We start from the raw sequence: 21,955 nt of genomic DNA on the forward strand, positions 1-21,955 counted from the left end.
AAGGGATAAATCCAGAGAGTGGGAGAATGGCACACTCAGAGAGCTCGGACGTTCCGTGCCCTTTCCCACATACCTTGCCCTAGGCATCTCTTCCTTCTGGCTGCTTCTAAGCTGTATCTGTCAACTGAAACACACACACACACACACACACACACACACACCTCGAGAGCTGTGTGTTCAGTTCTATTTGGGGACTTACTGAGGACTATAGCCCAGGAGACAGCCTCTCTGACAGCTCTGAGGAACTGCTCCAAAGAGGCAGGGAGGGAGGGCAATACATGCATGATCTGGTGAAGGTGGAACATGCAACCTAGCACACATTTCAGTAGAAGGCTGCTGCTAGTCACTGGGAGCAGATGTCTCCATGAATGATTTTAGTGCTTTTCTAGGTATGAGAATATGCAAGAAATAGGTTTCATAAAATTTCCTCCTGAAAACATTTAACTATTTGAAGGCTTGTTTTACCAGTTTTCCCAAAGCACACAGTGCCTCATTCCTGATCTCTGCCCTGAACTGCTTTCAGTGTGTGTTAAAGGTCAGTGACTGCAGCGGCCAATGAATTCATTGTTGTAGAACCAGATGCTGAGGGACGTTTTTTAGTTGTCATATCCTTTTATAATAAAATGTAAGCAAATGTTTTCCTGAGTTCTGTGAGCCACTCCAGCAATTAATAGAACCCCAGGAAGGGGTTGTGGAACTCTCTGATCTACAGTCAGAGCCCAGGTGGTGACTTGAACCTGCTACTGGTGTCTGAAATTAGGGTGGGGGAAGTCTCATGGGACTGAGCCCTTAACTTGTAGGATCTGATGCTTTCTCCAGGTTGAATTGTAGGACACATAGTTGGTGTCAGAGAATTTCTTGGTGACATGGGGGAAAAGCTCACATACTAGAATTAGGTGCAGACCTGTAGTTAGCAATCAGAAGTGAGATCAGAATCAGAATTGTAAGATGACTGGATACCCACATACGAAAGAATGAAGTTGGACTCCTACGTTATTCTATACACAAAAATTAACCCCAAATACATCAAAGGCATAAATGTAAGAGGTAAAACTATGAGACTGTAGAAGAAAACATAGGTGTAAGTCTTTGTGATTTTGATTGGGCAACAGTTTCTTAGATTTGATACCAAAAGCACAAGCAATAAGGAAAAAATAGATAAATCGGACTTCATCAAAATTAAAAATTTTGGTGCATCAAAGAACCCTATAAAATGAAAAGACAACCCACAAAAAATGGGAGAAAATGTCTGTAAATCATATACCTATGAATCATATATCAGATATTATATATCAATAAATCTATACTCTGATATATAAAGACTCTTATAACTCAACAATAAAAAGACATAGAGCCCAATATAAAAATGGATGAAGAATTTAGATAGATATTTCTCAGAAGATACAGAAATGGACAGTACACACATGAAAAGATGTTCAACATTATTCCCATGATAAGGGAAATGCAAATCAAAACTTCAGTGACATACCACTTCCTCATACCCACTAGGATAGCTACAATCAGAAAGACAGATAATATCATGTGTTATTGGGAAGAAAGTGGGGAAACTGTAACCCCATACATTGCTAGTGAGAATGTAAATAATGCAGCCACTTTAGAAAACCGTTTGGCATTTCTTTAAAAAACTAATAAACATGGTGTTACCATTGACCAGGTAATTTAACCCCTAAATATATACCCAAGAGAATGGAAAACATATATCCAACAAAAATTTGGACATAAATGTTCACAGCAGTATTCATAATAGCCAAAATGGAGACAATCCAAATGTCTATCAATTGATGAATGGGCAAACAAAATGTGGTATGGCTATGCAATGGAATATTATTCGGTTAGAAAAAAGGAATGATTTACTGATAGGTGAACAAAGTCAGTCACCAAAGGCCACGTACTGCATGATTCCCTTTTTATGAACTAGTCCAGAATAGACAAGTCCATAGAGACAGAAAATAGATTAGTGGTTGCCAGGGTTTGGAAGGGGGAAGGAGTGGGGAGTAACTGTCAACGAGTTTAAGTTTCTTTCTGGGGAAAGATAAAAATGTTCTGGAATTCAGGAGTGGTGATGGTTGCATAACTTTGTGAATATACTAAAAACCATTCAATTGCATACTTTAAGAGTGTGAATTTCTGGTAAATTATATCTTAGAATATTCTATGAAAAAAATATTGATGTCTAGCTTCTTCTCAGATCAAGCGCATCCACACAGTCTGCGGATAAGGCCTGGGCATTTAAATTTTTAAAGGCTCCTTGGTGATTTTGAAGAACCATGCTCTTATAATCCACTGCATTAAATAAACCATCAATCTTTTTTTTTTTTATTGTGAATTTGTTGGCAGAGATTAACAAGATTCTTTGGCCTTCCATTGCTCATGTTAATTTTGATAGGAACAGATGGTAGGAAAAAGTCTAGAGCAATCATAGCTGAAATTTACCCAGTGCCAGAATTCACCAATGCTATCAACAAAGGAACATATTAATTGTTTCATTGTGTTACGTGTTTAAAAAACAAAACAAAACAGTTTCTCTGAGTGTTTATCAGTTAGGATGTTCTTATACGTTCTCTGTGATGCAGTATCACTGAAGACGCTTCTAAGGCTGTGCCATTACCCTTAATTACACAGGCAATATAGCAATCTGTAATGTCAGGGTTTGGTTTGGCTTTGCTTTGTTTTTCAATCTATTCCTGCTTCAAAGTTCACACTGGGATAATGACGGTAATCCCTAGCTCTGAGGATTTCTCCCTTTGGACCCAGGAGTGAGATACAGACTTCAGACCTTGGGGCTGTCCAAAGGGTGGGGTGGGGTGGGGTGGGGTGCTTTAAGGGAGCGCAGGCCAAACTATTTCACCTACTCTAAGTGAAGGCAAGAACTACAAAACTTCCCAGTCGTTTTTAATGTTGCTTTATCATTTGTTTAATATTCCCACTTAATTCCAAAAAAGGAGTAAAATGATGGACTTAGAGATGATCATACTAAAGGAAGTAAGTCAAACAGAGAAAGGCAATTATCATTTATCACTTTATATGCGGACTCTAAAAAAAATGATACAAATGAACTTATTTACAAAACAGAAAAAGACTCATAGACATAGAAAACGAACATCATTACCAAAGGGCAAGGGAGAGGGGGATAAATTGGGAGTTTGGGATTTGCAGATACAAACTACTACTATATATAAAATAGATAAACAACAAGGTCCTACTGTACAGCACAGGGAGCTATATTCAATATCTTGTAATAACCCATAATGAAAAAGGATATATATGTATATGTATAACTGAATCACTATGCTATATACCAGAAACAAATATAATACTGTAAATCAACTAGACTTCAATTTAAAAAAGAGAGACAGGGAATCTGGCTGAGAAAAAAAAAAAAGAACAAAGTAACATGATGTTTCACAATCTGACTTTCTTCCTGGAGAGTTCAGGGTTACCTGTTCCGAAGAGGCGGTGTTGCACTAAGTTGTGTGCTGGCGAGTCTGCAGGCTAACATTTGTAGAAAAAGTTCAATTGGTTCATTTAAGTCATCATTTATAAATTTTCCATGTTAAGGGTGAAATGTTTCCAAATTTTTTTTTTTTAAAAAAAAAGGAAAAGTAAAACAGGTTCAGAGCATTACAAAATAGCATTGGACATTTGCACCGCATGTACAAATAAGCCTAGAGTTAACTAAACCTTTACGGCAATTCTGCCAGGTTGGTAATGTTAGTATTGCTTATTTTATAAACAAGGAAACAAAGGCTCAAAGAGCTTGTGTGTTTGCTTTATACACGGTAAGGCCTTGAACCCTGGCCTTCTGGCTCCAAATCTTTTCTCATTAGATGGTCCATGAACCCTGGATGCCAGTTTGAATTCTTTTGAGAGTATTAGTAGTTGACTGGCCAGCGGAAACCAAGCCCAGACTGTGATCCTGGGGACCCAGAGGGAGAGGGGAAAGGTGGAGACTTAGGCAGCGGATGTGAGATGCTGCGTGAACATCACAGCTAGGGCTTCAGCGTGAAGATTCAAGAGAAGCTTCTGCAGGACTCTTTTGGCTGGGATCCCCCCCTTACATCTCCTTTCTGAGATTACACCTCTCTTCCAGACTGGGAACAACCCATGCAGCGTGAAGAACAAAGGAACGCAGAAACACGTATCATTTCCGAGAGTGTCAAAAGTATCATCCAAGTGAGAAAGAAATTCATAAATATACACACATAATTTCTTTTAGATTAAAAACACAGTGTCCCACCAAGTACAAAGTTTGTCCTTTTTTTTTATATCAGTCCAGTGTATTTTTCTTAGCAATGTTGACCACTGAAATTATTTTCTTAGCACAGAATTTTCCAGTAAACCTCCCACATCAGTGCAAACTTCCTGTTCCCAACTGCCCTTCCTCTTCTTGGGTCCCTCATTACAGGCAGCAGGAGAGCTGATATTCAGCAGAAAATTAACTTGGCAGGGTATGTGCTGAAAGGCATTAATTTCCAAGGAAAGGAAGTTTTTGTTTAATTTTTGTTTTGTTTTACAAAGCATTGTTGTTCACTTGTGGCATGCCTTTTGAAGTTACGGATTATTTTTCTGAAGATAGAGACTTTTGGTTTAGCACGATTCTTGGTACCTGGAAAATATTCAATGCGTGTTGTTGAACTGAATGTTCAACAAGTACTTCCCCTTGACCAAATAAAGAACTTTTACGGGTCATTTAAAAAAATTATAGGTGAGCTTAAAGGAACAGACGATCTTTGGAAATTGGGGAAACTGATTTGTGAGGACTGCAGTCTAAGTGTACATTCTGGGTTCTCAAGCACACATTTATAAAGGGACCTCTGGCCCTTTATTAAGCACAAAACAAGCACACAGCTGATGTAAACTTCCTCTTAACTCAGTGGTTATCAGACTTGGCTGTACATCGGAATCACTTGGGGTGGAATGAGTGGTAGAATTTTTTTTTTTTAATACTGCTGCCAGGTCTCAGATCCAGGAATTCTTCTGTAACTGGTCTAATCTACAGCCTGGGATTCAGGTTTTAAAAGGCTTCCCAGGAGGTTCTAGCGGGTGGCCAAAACTGAGCATCAGCTCCTACACAAAGGAACACATTTAATTCAGCACCTACTAAGTACCAGGCACTGTGCTGGGCACTTGTTAGCCTTCCATTTTACTAACATGGAAATTGGGACTCATTGAGGTTGATTTGCTTACCATAATACAGCAGCTAAGTGCTAAAGTTAGAAAGAAAAAAATCCAATGACCATATACTCTTTTGTTTTTTCAATTGAAATACAGTCAGTTGCAGTCTGTCAACTTCTGGTGTACAGCACAATGTCCCAGTCATGCATATACATACAAATATTCATCTTCATGGTCTTTTTTATTAAAGGTTATTGCAAGATGTTGAATACAGTTCTCTGTGCTATACCGAAGAAATTTGTTTTTTTAAATCTAGTTTTATATATAGTGGCTAACATTTGCAAATCTTAAACTCTCAAATTTATCCCTTCCTACCCTCTTTCCCCCGGTAACCCCATACACTCTTAACGCCTTAACATCGTAGAGTTAAATGATATGCCAGTGACTGCAGAAGCCAATGTATGACCTTTGAGAATGTAGGCATGATTAAATGAAGACTAACTCATTGAAGATTCGGACAGTCCTCAGGATGCTATATGAAGCAAGCATTTAAATGTATATGGAAATAAAATCTGGGTGCAAAGCCTGTTGGATAGATATTTCCTTCTAACGTTTGAAAGCCATTCTATTTTTCAAAACCCAGCAATGTCTCTGATTGAATTGGAAATTGCAGATTAACACTAAGAAGGGCCCGATGTCAGCCCGTGTTGAGCTGGGCATCAGAGATGCATTCAGCAGGAACTGGGTGACCACCAGAAAGAAAATCGGGGCTGAGCTGTCCAGGGGGTGGGACTCACAAAGGTGCCCTACACAAGGTCAGTTCATTAGTTGCCCCCTGTGTAAACTGGAGAGCTGTGGGCTGAGACTGGGTATCAGTTACAGACACCCAGACTGCTTACAGAGCCAGGGAGCAGCTATTCAGTTAAGAAAAAGTAAACTAAGAAAAACAAAGCTTCAACCCAGCGCAACAGTAATTGTGGTGGAGAAGCTCAATGCCTGCTTGAAGGTGGTTTGTGACTTTAGTGTGTGTATGCGCGTATGTATGTGTGTGTGCGTGCGGGCACACGGTGTATTTTTTGGCTTGAACAACCCCTTATTCACAGTGCTATGGCTCAGGTGTCCTGTCAATGCTTCCTTTTTCTCTCTAAATTTCCCTCCCTTCAAAGTCTTTCCTCCATCCTTATAAACTGTTTGTGGGCTAGGAAACGTCTGGAGTAAGCATGACTTGTGAACACTTTAGAGTTCTGCCTGGACCAGGGAGAACTGTCTATTTCAGAAAGAAAGAAAAACCAAAAGACTGAAATAATGCCATTTGCAGCAACACGGGTGGACCTAGAGATGATCATACTAAGTGAAGTAAGTCAGACAAAGACAAATACCATATGATATATCACTTATATGTGGAATCTAAAAAACTCAGACAAAGGAACTTATTTACAAAACAGAAAGAAGAGCAGAAGGTGTATCTCAGTGGTAGAGTGCACTTAGCATGCATGAGGTCCTGGGTTCAATCCCCAGTACCTCCATTAAAAAAGAAAGAAAGAAGGAAAGAAACCTAACCCTTCCCCCACCCTCCACCAAATAAAAAAAAAGAGACTCACAGACATAGAAAACAAACTTATGGTTACCAAAGGGGAAAAAGGGGAGAGGGATAAATTGGGAGTTTGGGATTAGCAGATAGTAACTACTATATATAAAATAGATAAATAACAAGGTCCAACTGTATAGCACAGGGAACTATAGTCAATACCTTGTGATAACCTGTAATAAAAAAATATGAAAAATAATACATATATATAGTACGACTGAATCACTGTGCTGCACACCAGAAAGTAACACAACATTGTAAATCAACTATACTTCAATAAAAAGAAAAAGAAAAGAAAGAAAAACCAGAGACAAATGCAGATAAGAAAGGGAAATAGATATGAATGAAATGGGCAGGTAGAGAGTGACAGGCAGGTACTTACACAGACATAGATACAGACAGAATAGGAAAGAATGAATGAGGCAGAGACAGGCAGAAACCCAGCAAAACAGAACAGAGAGAAATAGAGACAGAAACTCAGAGACAGCTGGGGGGTGGGAGGGACAGCCAGTAAGCAATGGAGAGAGGGAAACAGAGAGATGGCAGAGAAGGCCAAGCAGGAGACAGAGGTGAAGGGAGAAGGAAAGAGAGAGACAGACATGCAGAAACAGGAGCCCAGGGGACAGCAGGAGGCGGACAGAGAGATGGCGGCGAGCAGAGGGCTGAGGCCAGCAGCAGTGGGGACAGCGCTGTGTGTGTTCTCACGGAGAAACGAGGGCTGGTTGGGAGGAGGGACAGCCCTTCCAATGGGGCAGTTGAACGGTCTCAGTTTAGTCATCCTAAATAGAAGCAGCATTCCTTCCTCCTGGAGCCCAATCCACGCTCCATCTGGACAGCAGTCTGGTGAACGAGGCTTTCTCACCCACCCTCCGGGCCACAGGAGGACCTCACAGAATGAGAGGCATGGGAACCGACATCCTCGTGGTGGGTGCGTGTGGTTTCCCGGCAGCCCCTCCCCATTCACTCCAGTTCCAGTAACAGCCTCCCATGTTTGTGGGGAACCACCCCTCCCCACCTCCATCCCCTGTGGTTTCTGTGACACTGGCAGTACCTCGGCCCCACTCCCATTCTGGGGCCAGTGTGTAACCCAGGCTTGGCATCTGATCCAGAGCCTCAGTTTACCCTGTGGTCAGCAACTGGGCACATAACTCAAGGGAGGCAAATCAGACTCCTCTTGGAGGTTTGTCTGGACTCTGGGGTTTGCCCTCAGATCCAGACTTAAACCATGGAGACGTGTTGGCTGGAGGTGGGGCTGCCATCTTGGCAACTTGCATAGTCTGCACATGAAGCCAACAACAGAGCAGCAAAGGGCAAAACGAACAACCACTGCATTCTTGTGGCCTCCTCCGAACCCTGATCAAGCTGTTTGTGAAGTGTTTCCAGACTTTTTATTTACAAAAACCAATAGATTACCTTTTTCTTTGACAGCGTAAACCAATTTGCATTGAATTGTTCTGTCACTTGCAACCAAATCCTATTTGATATAAAGTCTTGGATTATATCACCACCTTCTACAAACACAGAGTTTAACTTATCTAAGATTTTAGCTAGTTGGTGGCAACACATGAACTGCCATATACCAACCCCTTGAACTCACTCTTTTTAAAATTAAGCTATAGGTTCCATTTCAAATAAATATTTTTAGTCTAGTGACTTCAGGAGCTCTGGAAACATCAGCTCTAAGCAAAATTGCCATCCTTAGGCAATGTTCATCTTGGCTCAGCGAGTTCCTTATTCCGGGACATCCTCCCCTCCCTTCCTAGCCATGGTAAGCAGAATATGACCGGTATCATGGATCCCTTTATGTGAACTTACCAAGTAGAACCTTTACCTTCTAAAAGAGAACAGTGAAAAGATCCCAAAGGAATACATTTCTAAAGCAGGAATCCCAAATATTGTAGCATGTGGTTAAGGGATATACCTGGAGTTGCTGAAACTTCTTAGAATTCTCTGAACTGAGAACCACGCCCAACAGTTATTTTATAAGATTGTAAATGAAAATTTACTGAAAAATCCTTTAAAATGTCCCCCATGTAACATACATTTAGAGCAGTGGTTCTCAAATTTCCTTGTGCGTTAGAATCACTGGAGAGCTTGTTAAAGCAGACTGCTGGGCCCCACCCTCAGGCTCTCAGCTTCAGTGGGCCTGGGGTGGGGGCACTGAGAATTTGCATTCCTAAAAAGTTCCCAAGAGATGCCCATGCTGCAGGTCTGAGTGGCACCCCACTTTGAAGATCACGTTCAGATTTAAGAATGCAGCTCTCAGAGAGCTTGGCCAGCTGACATAAAACTTCACCGCTGCTCTGCCCTAGTCCTGGATGTTAGGCTCCCTAGCAGAGATGCGGGCCAGAGCCTGAGGCGCAGCGCCGGCGGTGGTGGGAGGGGCCCCTAGCCTCTCGCAGGTGAGCCCGCTTGTGAATCAGATGCGGGCCAGAGCCAAGAGTCCAAGAGGCTCGGATCTGCTGATGCTTGTGTGGTGGGAAGGCATTTTTAAAAGAGGAATGCAGGACATTTTTCCTTTCTGAGAATTCCTACCACTCCAGGAACGTCCCTACCTACGCTTCTCCCCACACTCCCTTCCAGGAAACAGCGAGAATCTTCTATTCTCCTGCACCAAGTAAGGAGTCTATTCCCGACTATGGTGTGTATAGGCGCATGGGCAAGCCGGTTTCAGGGCTATGTGGCCAGTGCTGTCCCACAGGGCACGGCTCCAAGAAGGGCCTAGCACTTGGATCTGATGCTCTGCGGTAGAAAATGCCTTGACATTTTTTTCCTCTTCCTCCCTTCCTCCCTCCCTTCCTTCCTTCCTTCCTTCCTTCCTTCCTTCCTTCCTTCCTTCCTTCCTTCCATCTTCTTTTCCTTGTTAATGTAGGTGCTGGGGATTGAACCCAGAACCTTAGCATGCACTCTACCCCTGAGCTATACCCACTCCCCCGAAATTCTTTCTATTTTATCTCTGAATCTGTGATTTGTAAAGCAGGCCACAGGACAGTGGAGTTTGCAGCAGGGGCTCGAAGCCTCAGCTCCCGAGCATCCTGCTTCCAAGGTCTCTGCCTTGGGATCCTCGCCTCTCGCTCCCCTGTGCCCTGGTGCCTCCCTCTCCCTGGGTCATGCTCCTCCAGCTCCCTCCACACCTGATGGGGGCCTGGGAGCAGTTGTGGGGACTAGGGGGTGCCAGGGCCTGGTGCGCCCATCCCATTGCATCGGGTGGTGGGATTCCAGGCAGCCGCCTTTTGGCCTCAAACTGTGGGTACCACGGCGTCGTCGGGTGCACAATTCGGAGGGGTCTCTCGCCCACCCGTCCAGGGACCAAGTGTACACTGGCGTGAAGGTTGTCATCCCTTGGGGATCGTCTGTTTGCTGTGGGCTGGCGCTGTGGACCCTCAGGAAGGGGAGCTTGACTTCCCCAACGCCCACCCAGGTCCGTGTTTTCATTTTGCATGGAGCCTGGCAAATGATGGAGCTGCCCCGCACATGCGCCTGACCCAGCACCCGGAGTCTGCTGCACCCTGGACCAGCAGAGATGTAATGAACGCTTAGATAGCCTCATGGGGGTTTTCACTCTTCCCAGCGCTGAGTCAGAAATGAAGACCTAACTTTTGATATTAAATGTCTCGCATTCCTGACTCTATGGATTGAGGTTCATATCTGATACACTTGCCCCTCCAAATGGGAAAAGGAGTTTGTAGAGGTATGGGGTTAAGTCCATGCAAGGAAAGGAGTCCTCTTACAGGCTAGGAGCTGAGAGAGACTGTCAGCCTGGCCAGGAACCACCATTCGGAGGGTCTAAGAAGGGAACTCTGCATGTCACCCGTAAGAGCCAGATTACCCAGGGTCAGGAAACTCAGGACCAAGTCCGGTGGGAGGAAGCCAGCCCAAGAAGGGGTGTCAAGCATCCTTATCAGCTTCCTTATAAAAGAGTCATTTAATTGTCCATGAAAACGTTTTGTTCTATCATGGATACATGATTCTCTTGTACTTTATCTGGGAGAACACTTTCCTTAAAGCAACTTGACTAAAGTGGTTTAGAAAAAAAAAATGTTGGTTGGTAGGGGCACCATCCCCATACAGGGCAAGACTGATGCTTTTTTAAAAAAATTACTTTTATTTATTTGGGGGGGGTAATTATGGAAGTACTGGGGATTGAATCCAGGACCTTGTGCATGCTAGGCACATGCTCTACCACTGAGCTATACCCTCCCCAGCAAGGTCAATACTTGAAAGTTAGCAGGAACTGAGTCAAAAAGATTGGAAGGAAGGAAGTGACTGAGAAGCTTGATTTTTTTTAATTGAAATAAATTGGGGGAATGTTTTTGTTTTCTTTTTATCTCTAATTCTTCTGCAACAGACATGCTTTATGCGTGCAGTTTTTATAGGAGGAGAAGCATTAAAATCAAAGAAAATTGGGGGTGGACTCACAATACTTGTGGAGAAGATGTATTTAGGATTCTAATCTGCCTTTGTCTGCATTTGAGAGGAGAGGAGAAATAAAGGGGAAAAAATCGCAGACATAGGTGGTGACATTCTCTTCCCGTTAGCTGGATCCAGTTATAAATGAAAGAGTAAACATCCCCAGGGAACAACTGAAAGACGTGACAGTAGGGAGGTCCCCCCAAAGGAGAACAGGTCTTCGGAGGATGAAAGTCCACCGGCAGGACCCTCCTCAAGGAGTCACCCTGGACTAAATGGCAGCCCACCAGGAGGATGCACCGCAGCAGATGGCTGAGTCTTGGGGACTGCAGAGTCAGGGCAGGGAGTGGATTCTGTGGTCAGACCAGTCCCAGGTCAATACAGATTCTTATATAATTGAGTACATTCCAGGTTGCAGTAAATAATACAAAACTCAGATAAAAATCAAAACCACTACATCAAAAGTGCACAGATGGCTCCCTGGAGCTCCTTGGAACTCCCTGGAGCTGGATTTGACTTAAAAGGGAGGGTTTTAACTTCTCCATTTGGTGCCCAACCTGCCATAAGAGAGAACTCCCGATAGGGATGCTAATCAAACCTCTGATAAACCAGGACAGAAAAAGCCATTCACAAAGCCAAGCAGCCAGACAGCACAAAAGAGGGGCAGAGAAGAGCAGACTCAGAGAGGAACGGCATTCGATCACTCGGCGCAGATAGCTGTTTGTTCTTATGGAATCAGACAGAGTGCAAAAAGGACCTTCAGAAGCAGGTCAAGCCCCCGACCCACTTAACAGAGCTGCACCCTACTTGGCTGAGTGCCCTTCTCCGCTGGTGTGGCCTCTGTGTAAAGAGAACAGGATCCTGGTTCTCAGAAGCTTGTGTTTCCTCTCTGTCAGGGATCCTGTTTAGCTCATGATGGGAATTTTGTCTCCATCAGCATCAGTTTTCAGAATTCCTTGTTTGGACACAAAATTAAAAGGGAAGTGGAGTCCCTTAGGGATGTTTTATCTCATGAATCACCCGTCCCTTCCTGACCCTCCTGGGAATCCCATCTGTGTACAGAGGTCCCATTGACTCCTGTGGTCCCTGTCAAAGCCAACTTCAAGAATGGAAAAGATGAGCCCTCGCTGATTTCATGTTGGACTCACCAGCTCAGTTCTGCGCCGGCAAGGGTCAGAGCAGCCTAGGATTAAAGCGGCAGGAATAAAAGAGCCTGCTGTCAAAGTACTTAGGGTTCCTAGCATTCAGATTGGAAATGGATCCAATAATTTATATGCAGACTATTTAAAAGGAGATGAATGGGCAAAAGAGCTCTGCTGAGTTTTTTTAAGCCTACAGTTTAGCCTGTTTGGGTGGTAACTAGGCTGCAAACATGTGCAACTAACGGAGGTACTTTGTCAATTTTATTTCCTTTTTTTTCTAATTTTATTTTTTAATTGTAGTTGATTTACAATGTTACTTTCAGGTATACAGCAAAGTAATTCAGTTATATATATACATAACATATCTGTATATACATGTAAGCTTCCTTTTAATTTCTCTTTTTTTGTTGTTGTTTTTTTTTAATCCTAGAATAGGTAAAAGAGTTTTAAAAAGTTCATTGAAACCTATGCGATCCAAACCCTTTCCACAGATATACAGCTTCAGTTTTTGAAATACTTATCTGACTCAAAGACTCAACAAGGAAATTAAAAAAAAAATAAACTTAGACTATATCCACTCACTCTCCCAGGAAGAGAAGAGAGAAGAATTGACTGTGGAATGGTTACCAGAAATTGGTTCTTTGGAAACACTAGTACTTCTGTGTTATTTATAAATAAATCACATGACTTTGACTTGTTCATGCATTTATTCATCCATTCACTTTGTTAATTCAATGAACATCTTTCCTGTGCCGGGCCCGAGTGAGGCACAGGGTGAGGAAAATGTAATTAGATTCTGGTTCCATGTAAGATAGAGTAAGTAACCTGTGTCTCCCGCTGAACACAGCCAATAAAACCTGGTATACATGGAGCAGGTATTTACCATAAAGACTAAATAGTAGCAGGTGGACTGGAGAAAAAGCCAGAATGTGGAAGCACCACTGAATGGGTGGGGAGCCTGACACTTTTTTTTCTGCTGGTGTCCCCTGGCCTGGACTCAAGGCAGCCCCAGACCTAGAGGTGAGCCTCGGTAAGGACGAGAATGGAGGGGAGCCCTTCAGCTTCAACAGGAGTGGGAAAGGGGTCTTCCGACATTCACAGAGAATGGGGAATTTCCCCTGTTTTTCTTTCTCCTTCTTTTTCCATAGGCAGGAACTCTCACCCCAGCCTCACATCCCCACCCACCGCCCCCAACAACAAGCAGCCTCCCTTCCAGGCTCTCTCAAGCCATTTTCAGACCAGCTTGGGAGCCCTCCCTGCTCGCTCCAGAATGTATGCAATAACCCTTTTCACACCCTCCTGTTGCATGTGTGGCATCATTGATTTTAATATCCAAGCCAAAATAAAATTGGAGGTGGTGGTCTACCTCATTTCCGCTGAGTGACCCCAACAACTCCAGACATGGACAGAGTTAATGGGAAATGCACAGCAGTTGAGGATCAAAAAGGGACACTTCAGGGAACCAGAAAGCACCAGGGAGGTCTCAGGAGATCTCAAAGAGGAGGCAGCTGGGGGCGCTACTCAAGTTGTTCAAGAATTTGGGCTTATTCCCAAGCTGTGTATGCACGGATCTGGCCATAAACAGGGTATCAGAGACATTGAGGAAAGAAGCACTGGAGCGATCACGGACCAGGGTCAGACTGGCCGCTAGGTGGCGTACGCATCAGCTAGATCTGAATAGAACTGAGGGGAGGGTATAGCTCAGCGGTAGAGCGCAAGCTTAGCACGAATAGGGTCCCGGGATCAATCCTCTGTAACGCCTCTAAAAATATATAAATAAATAAACCTGATTACCACCCCCACCCCAAAAAAAGATTGAACAGAACTGGCATCGAGGGGGAGAGCATAGCTCAGTGGTAGAGCGCATGCCTAGCATGCACAAGGTCCTGGCTTCAATCCTCAGGACCTTCATTAAATAAATATATACGTAAGTAAACCAACTAACTTAACCTCCCCACACGCACACCCACCCCCCTCAAAAAAAAGGAGAGAGAGAGAGAACTGGCATTGAAAGAATCAACCACAAAAAACTGGTTGGAATTTGCAGCCTGAAACCAACTAGGTTGATTGCCTGCTAAAGCAAAAATGTCAGCATTTTATAGGATTTAAACAAGACTCAGGGCCTCATATCATTTCCAAATGTCCAGGGTACAATCCAAAATTATTCAGCATACCGAGGATCAAGAAAATCTCAGCTCTAATAAATATATACAATTGTTAAACTTCATAAACCACACACAAAAAGTCAGATTTGTTGTAGGTTAATTCAAAAATTTTAATGACGTCCCTTGCTTACAGGAAGCACACAATCTAGAGCGGAAAATAGAATGATAAATGGATAAGGACAGAACCTTTAGTACCTGAGAAGTTAGAGGTGGGCAGGATAATGTGACACAAGAGGATCCCTGGGGGGAAGGCGGTAGCTCAAGAGGCAGAGTGCATGCTTATCATGCACGAGGTCCTGGGTTCAATCCCTGGCACCTCCTCTGTAAATAAATAAGTAAACTTAATTACCTCCCCCCGTCAAAAAATAAAAATAAAAAAAATTTTAAATAATAATAATAAAAAAAAAAGGTTCCCTAACTCAGCCTGGAGAGCAGGGCATCAGGAGATTGAGATCAGCTTCCTGCAAGCACAGATGCTTGAGTCTGAAAGAATAAGTAGGCAAGAGGAGGTAGGTGACGAAGTAGAAGGTATTCGTACCTAAGTCAGGGGCTGCACGAGCAAAGATGTACGGTCAAGTGGGCGTGGGAAACTGCAGACAGTTCTGTTTTGTTGCAGTTCTAGCTGTCAAGGGGCAAGTAGCAGAAAAGGATCTTGGAATGCCTAGGACCAGACCACGGAAGCCTTCATCATGGACCACACTTAACCCTGTAAGTCACCCTGTCTAGAATCTGACCTTAGTTCTTTAAACAGTAGCACAATGGTCATAACGAAATCATGGCACTCCTTTGGGTCTTGGTTTCTTGTGGCAGAAACTACAGGTGTGTAATCAGTATCTGCCTGGTCCTCTGTTTCCCAGAGTCAACAAAAATAATCAAGAAACAATTGTCAGAACAGAAGAGTCTTATCTGAGCTAAACTGAGGACTAGCCTGGAAGCCTGCTTCCCAGATGACTCTGAGAAACTGCTCCAGAGAAGCAGGGTTTCCAGCACAGTTTTATATCTTGTCAGAACAAAGAACAATAAACAAGTCAGGGATACATTTCTTCAGGATTAAAAACAAACACAAAAACAGATGTGCAGTATGGCGTTGGCACCTGGGAAGGGAGTCTCAGCATCACAGGAGGACCAGCATTCGTGTCTCAGGAAGAGGGACATTTAATCTTTATTTTTAACATGGACATTCTTTACTTCTGGTCAATGTGCCCTTTCTTGAATAATGAAAGCAGATGTACAATATATGTTTGATAAGCCACAAGTGAGGGTCGTTTAGTTAGCATAAAATTCAAGTTAACTCATGCATAAGCCAGGATGACTTCCCTATATCTCAAGATGTGAAAATTTATTTCTTCACCAGCCTCCCTTGCAGTTGGGTGGCTGTGTGGTCAATTCTGTCCCATAGATGTGAGGAGAAGTGAGGCAGGAAACACTTAGGGCTGGGATGTCTAAGGTATCCAGGCGCCTTGCCTGAACTCTCTTCCCTGTTCCCATGGATCTGAGAAGCCACATGTTGAAGGGCCATGCAGCAAGATGGAAGGAACCTGGACCACTGAATCATCACTTGGAGGAGGATGCCTGGTTGGGATTATCCATGAAGGAGTTTGCACAAGGGAGCAATACACTTCTGTGTTAAGCCACTGAGATTTCAGTTTGTTCCCTAATGCATCATAGTCCATCCTGTCTGACTAATAGTTTCTCCATCTCACCAAGAGCAAGACAGCCTCCCCCCAAAGTCTTCTCCATAAATCTAACTGAATCTAGAGAAGGCCCTCCTCCAGTTAGCTGGCTCCTTTCTGGTTCTTTGCCTAAATTTCCTGGGATCAGTCCTGCCTGTGTTCTTCCTTCCCAGATGAGTCTGTATCATGCCTTGGAGAAGCGTCATGATGTCAGAGACAGTCAGGATTGGATAGGCTCTCAACGCTCACCTTGTGCATCTTACATTCTAGTGCCTGACTAACTCCTCCAACACCTCTGCTACATGGTGGTCTGGGGTCTGGTGGAAAATCTCCAGTAACTGGAAACTCACTGCTCTGACTACACAAAAGTTCTTCCTTATCTAACATTCTAAATAAGGGAACACATGGCCCATAATTCACAAACCCCATGGACTGTGCTTAAATCTATTTTATTTTTCAAATGAACGAGTAGCAATCCCATTCAAATGAATGAGAGTTGTAATTCCATTTGGGGCATCTGAGCCCTTTCCTGACTTCTTTCCATCATGACAACAGTTCTTTTTTTCTTCATACAATGAACCATTTATTTGATGAGGTTGTATGGCCTGTGTGTGATGGTCCAGAGATCATCTTTACATCCATCAACTCTATATGCCCATGAGTAAAGAGCTCTTTCTTTGAAAGAAGCTTGTCTATAAGTCAAGGACAAGATCTAGTAAGGAATAGTAGTCTCCTAGTTCACATCTTTGGGAGTTCATGGAGTTTCTCGGAAACTATAAACATCTTTTAAAAGTCAACACATTTAAATGAGAAAACAGAAGGGAACATCTTCATCTGGATGGAAAGTTTTAACATGAAAACTTTTTGTTGTGAGGGATTCTGTCTTCTTTGATGCAGTGTCTGTTTAGTGCCTAATGCTGAATAGTCCTTGAATAATGTCACGCACTATCCTTAAAAAATAATTGATTGGACTGCATCAACATTTAAAACGTTAGCTCTGTGGAAAGACTACCGGAAACATAAAGAAACAAGATACAGAGTGGGAGAAAACACCTGCAAACCACCAAGAAGTATCTGGAATATGTATCTGGTCAAAATAAATAACCCAACTAGAAAATGGGCAAAAGACATGAATAAGCACTTCACCAAACAGCGGCAAACAAGAACATGAAAAAGTGTTCAACATCATTAGCCATGAGGGAAATGCCAGTTGGAACCACAATGTGATACCACTACACTAAAATACAAAAGAGTGACAACAGCAAATGCTAGCAAGGATGTAGAGGAACCGGACCACTCATACTTTGCTGTTAGGAATGTAAAATGGTACAGCCGCTCTGGAAAATAGTTCTGCATTTTCCTTAAAAACTAAACATGCACTAACGTATACCCACCAATTCCATCCCCACACATTTACCTCAGAGAAATGAGAATGTTGGTTCACACAAGAATACATGCATTCTTGTTTACAGCAGTTTATTCCTGATAGTCAAGACCAGAAAACAAGATGGTTAAGCAAACTGTGGTCCATCCATACCATGCAGTAGTGACTCAGCAATAAAAAGGAACTAAATACTGACAACTTCAACAAGCCTGGATGACTCTCCAGAGAATTGCGCTGCCTGAAAAAACAGAAAAGTTACTTCTATTCCCCAAATGTTACATGTCATAGGATTACATTTACATTGTATTCTTTTTTTTTTTTTAACATCGTATTCTTCAAATGACAAAATTACAGAAATGGAGAACAGATCAGTGGTTACCAAGAGGTTAAGAGGGGGTGGGGAGGCTGGGGTGGTTGTAAAAGGCAAGCAAGAGGGCAGGATCCTGGTGGTGATGGAGATGTTCTGGATCTTGAATGTATCCATGTCAATAATATTCTATTACATCTTTGGAAGATGTTACCATGGGGGTAAACTGAGTAAAGAGTGTAAGACTCTCTCTGTATTATTTATTACAACCACATACAATTTTCTCAGTATAAAAAGATGATCAAAACCACTCTCCAAGCCTGGGTTGCGGCCCATACTTGGTAAATTACAATATTGGGAGGCGGGGACCAGACATTGGTAGGTTTTAAAGATTCAAATGGGAAGCACATTTGGGGACCACCGAAGAAAGCATCTCAGAAGCTTCCAAGGAGACAATTTAAGAAGAGGAATGGAAAAAAAACAAACAAACCCAAAAACCAGCTTTCCTAAAGTTCTGTCTGTAGAGACATCTTTGCAAAACAGAATGACACAGAAGCATCCTATTATATCTTGGCCACAGACCGTCAATTTGAGGGAGAAGCCCTGACTGTTCCTTATTCACCTGGCAGGCTCCTAGCCTTGAAGCTTCATGAATTGAAAACTCCAGCCTAAAAGCCAGCATTATAACCACTTTGCTAATTGGAATAATTGACAAAATTTTAAAAAATTTATTTCCTAAATAGTTCAATTTCTTCTTATTCATCTTCATCCCAATAATCTTTATTAAATCCAGTCTGAGAAGGTAAGTCATACAAATGCTGCTAGATCTTCCAGAGCCTGCCCAAGGTTTTACAGGTTTTACAGGTGTGCGTGGTTCCGTTTTACAGTTAACACTCCATCCACACCTGGTTTGAATTTCAGAAATCTTTACTATTCACTGCCCTTCTTTCCAAGAAATTTGTTGCAGATATCACTTAAACTTGCTCTAACAATTATCTGTTTAGACTGAACTATAAGAAGACAGGAGAAAGGGCCTGAATCTTTCCTTTCATTAAACTGGGACCCAATGTTACCTTTACAGTGAGTCCCCCTGCACTGCTGAGAGGATTTTCAGAATCTTTCTCCACTGCATGTTTCTAAGTATTATCCTGCCCTGTTTTTCAGCCTAAGCCTTCCCTTGGGACTTTTCCTTTTAAATTAAAAACACTGTTTAAAATGCGTTATCAGAGCAACATTAACATAATGGGAAAAGGCAGCCTTATCGGACAAGATAATCTGCTTCTCCTCAAAGATGCCATTTTTATTGCTTTAAGGGTTGTTTGCTCAGAGAGAGAGAGCTGGAGACACATGGATTAACTCTGTAATTTAAGTCCTCTTTCTCACATCTGTTTGATTTTTACACTCCAAGAGGTATCTTTGGGGTGTTGAGGTCAGACAAGCATGCTAGTGAATGAATGTAAATGCATCTTACCTTTTTTCTACTGCTAAGCAAAAACAGAAGAATCAGGGGTCATCTCATCCAAAACAGGGGTGCTTCTGGATTGAAGCGTACACAGACACAGAGCGTTAAACTCAGTTAAGGACAACCAAGGGAAAGCAAGCTGCGCCCAAAGAAAACGTCTCACCCCAGAATGCAAAGTTTCCATGCGGGAACATCTGGAGGCTGCAGGGTCCAGACCATTTAAACAGAAGACAGGGAGGCAGGAAATCATACTCAGCCCAGCTCTTTGTGAACATAGCTTGTTGCTGAACCAATTTATTCTGCTTCTAGTTCACCATTCTCTAGCCCCAATCAAGCCTGCCCTTTGGGTCTCAAAAGGCATGGAGCTCTTTCCCCATCTTTGTTCAGGCCATTCGTGCTGCCTGAGATGTGGTTTTTCCTGATTCCTTGCTCACTGGCTCTGTCTCAGACTTCAGGTTTGTTATCATATCCCTTCCCATCCCCCTGGCTCCAGAGTCAGTCTCTAACTCTCAGAGCCTGATCCTAACTCAGGGCTTGGCATCTGTTGGCCTGCAAACCTTGGATTTGTCCAGCCTCCAGACCAAAGAAAGAGCCTGGAGACAGCGATGGAGACATCAGTGATTTACTGAAGAGGGAGATCCTACAAAGGGTCCTGGAGTGACACCCCACCATGTGCAGCAGACAGGGTATGGCAGCCATCTTTGCAATGGAGGGTCGGGGGGAGAAGGAGGCTACCATTTATTGGGGGGATTGATGTCAGGTGGGCTCAGTTACCAGGGACTAAAGAAGCCCTATCATTTAGAGGACTGTATAGTTATGTGCGTGAAGCAGGGCCTGGTCGAGCAGAGGATGTACACAGAGCAAGACAACAGCCATCTGAATGACCTGACCACACGGTATCTAACAGACAACTAGTTTGGAAATTAATAAATGCTTTCTCTGAAAAATTAATAAATGTTTCCTCCAGCTAAAAGAGTAGATATCATATTCCTTAAGAAAATTTTAGTGACTAATAAAAGTTGACTACATTTTAAATTAAACACGCACACCCACATAATAATCAAAGAATGGAATGAGTAGCTCAAGCCATTCAGGGTCTGAGGCTACCTTCTAGTGGTGACATACAGGTTCCACATGTAAGCAGATGTCACACTGAGTGACTTGTGACCCAGACCTGACCACTCTGTTCCACGCTGTTCCTTCCTCAGAACACGTCTATGCACCTCTTCTCTGTCCCATTCACCCATTATATAGGCACCTCCACTGCCTTATGAATCTTATGAACCTCTTTTAAAAAAATTTTTTTTAATTTATTTCTTGGGGGGTAATTATGCTTTTCACTTATATTTTTAGTGAGGCACTGGGGATTGAACCCAGGACCTCATGCATGCTAAGCACACGCTCTATTACTGAGCTATACCCTCCCCCTATCAACCTCTTAAAGTAGATTTCCAACTCTTAGAGAGCAAGGACCACTGTTTTAATAATAATAGCAAACACTATTGAGTATCTCCTGTGTGCCAGTGATAATGTTCTGTGCTTTCCCGTATTAGTAAAATATGCACTGGAACCCGGGCAGAATGACGGCGTGCACACTCTCTTCTTTAACCTGGATCTAACCCGTCCCAGCTGTTTGTATGACCTCTGGCAAGGTGCCTCAGTTTCCTTCTCTGTAAAATGGGGATGACATAGTATCGACCTCAGAGGGTTACTGGGAAGATTAAACGCTTAGAAGGCGGCTGGCCCACAATACTCATCAAATATTAGTTATCATTATCGTTTATAAGAAAGTCCCGAATCCCAGGAAACCCCTCAGTCCAGGTTTGAGCAAGGAAAGTCCCGTGTCCTCCGCAAAAGTTCAAAATGAGAGCCCAGTTGGCAGGCTAAGGTTAGAGCCCACCTCCAAATTCCCCCTTGTGTCCTGTAACCGACCTCCCCCTCCCCAATACTGCAGGAAACTGGGCTCCTTAGTCAACAGGTTGTAGTGCTGAAATCATTCCCTTTTGCGGACGTTCTTTATGGAGACCATTGCCCTGTTTTCTAAGAGCAAACTAGCTGGTGTCTGAAAACGACTCTGACAAGGTTTGAACGCCCTGCCTACCCGACGAAACCGGGGCATCCAGTGCCCCCTGCCGCCTCCTCACAGCAATGGCCGTCAGATCCGGAAAGCTTGCTGCAGTGACCCTGAACCGCCGCTTACTTAGGTCAAAAGAGAAATGGGTATAAATATCTCAGAATTGGAGTTAGTTTCTCGTTTTAGCTTTTCTTGAATTCACCCCCTTGCAATTCAGTTGTTTGCTTTGCCAACAACAACAAAAAAAGGCCTCTTACTCATACTTTTCTCATTTACCTTTGCTTTCCTTGATTTGGGGATTTGTACTGGTTTTATCTGACTCTTGGCTCTTTGTCGGTTCGGTGAAGCCTGAGACTGGCGCGCGGGGCACCGGCGGGAGGAAACCTCGGCAGGGGAAGGAAACCTCCGCGGGGTAGGGGCCTGGAGACCCTTTGAGGAGGCCCGGCTCCGTCGCCTTCGAAGACCCTCGATTCCTGAATTAAGAAAGCGCGCCGTCTGGACCAATGGGACGCTGGCGCACGGCTGAGTGTCAGGCGAGTTCAGCCAATGAGAATGAGGCTTGGGAGTGGTGGGTCCGCCTCCTCCCGAGTTGGGCCCTTTAAAAGGTCAGCCCG

The 21,955-nt window shown here is 43.3% G+C and overlaps 1 long non-coding RNA gene across 2 annotated transcripts in view; it reads right to left on the reverse strand.

Moving 5' to 3' along the window:
- Positions 1 to 21,887, reverse strand: part of LOC116658319 — a 45,407-nt gene extending 23,520 nt beyond the window's left edge. The window contains exon 1 of one of the 2 annotated variants that reach the window (XR_004313661.1): positions 21,618 to 21,887. This is a non-coding gene — a long non-coding RNA (uncharacterized LOC116658319). The remainder of the gene's footprint in view (positions 1 to 21,617) is intronic. The other variant, XR_004313660.1, reaches the window with a different exon arrangement.
- Positions 21,888 to 21,955: the final 68 nt, after the last annotated feature.

This window comes from Camelus ferus, chromosome 20 (genome assembly GCF_009834535.1).
Source record: "Camelus ferus isolate YT-003-E chromosome 20, BCGSAC_Cfer_1.0, whole genome shotgun sequence".
Classification (NCBI taxonomy): Eukaryota; Metazoa; Chordata; class Mammalia; order Artiodactyla; family Camelidae; genus Camelus; species Camelus ferus.